Raw genomic sequence first — 1,079 nt, forward strand, 5'->3', positions numbered from 1 at the left:
TGTAGATATTACAACACAATATTCTATTTAAATAGTTTTAGATTACTTGTTCATTGTAATATCGTCAAATGAAGTGTTTGAAAAGAAACAATAGGCAGAATGTGAAATAATAAATTATTAAGAACTATTCACTTGAAAACATTTTAAAGTCTGTTTCGTGAATGATTTAATTAAACTAGAGGCTCCAATGAGCCTGCGTCGCTCACATCATATTTTTAGTTACAATTGATGCATGAAATAATGCAAAAATGCAACTGTTTGCCAATGTCTACTATCTTTTTTTACCCTTCGTTATTTTTTTTTTCTTTTCACTTTTCGAACCCTTTACTCTGCTTAGCTATTTCCTTGTCTAATAGTGTACTAATTTTTCTCGCTTACATGTATCATTATTTTCATTTTCATTGCTCTTTGGTTACCAAGGGGTGTGGTACTTGTAGTTAAACCTTAATGATGTTAAGTTTTTGTGCTTTGTTCTGGTTTTTTTTCAAATACCATAAGTAAAACCAATGTCAACTAAATTTGAGGGTCTGAACTGGTCGTGCTTCAACTTTGTATTCTTTAATATTTTAAACTATTCTTCTCTATTCTATATATTTAAGCATCCTAATATTCTCTATTGTTTATATTTTAGCACACAATTATTTTATTATTTTTTTGTGGCCTATTTTTCTCAATTCTTGATTTTCACCCTTTACTATGAATATTTTGTACATTAATATATGTTCAGTAAACACTATCCACACCCTCATATCTGATATACATGTAAGATTTATAGTTGTAATATGTGTGATAGGATTTATCTGACCCTGACCTTATTGTCATGGATCTTTAAAAAAATATGTATAAGTTTATGTGATACTTGTAGTAAAACTATGAAACTTCAAATTCAAGTCATATGAAACGAGTGACTGGTGATAAAATAATGTTTATCCAATACTTGAACCAATGCATGTATATATCATAAACATAGTCTTCTGTGCACGATTTTATCATTTTTTACGCAAACATTTCGTATATAATGGCCCATTTGTTTTCTCGCTGCCTGTTATAGTTTGAAAATATGGCAGTTACTTAATTGT

The sequence above is a fragment of the Mytilus edulis genome, chromosome 4 (assembly GCF_963676685.1).
Source record: "Mytilus edulis chromosome 4, xbMytEdul2.2, whole genome shotgun sequence".
Lineage (NCBI taxonomy): Eukaryota > Metazoa > Mollusca > Bivalvia > Mytilida > Mytilidae > Mytilus > Mytilus edulis.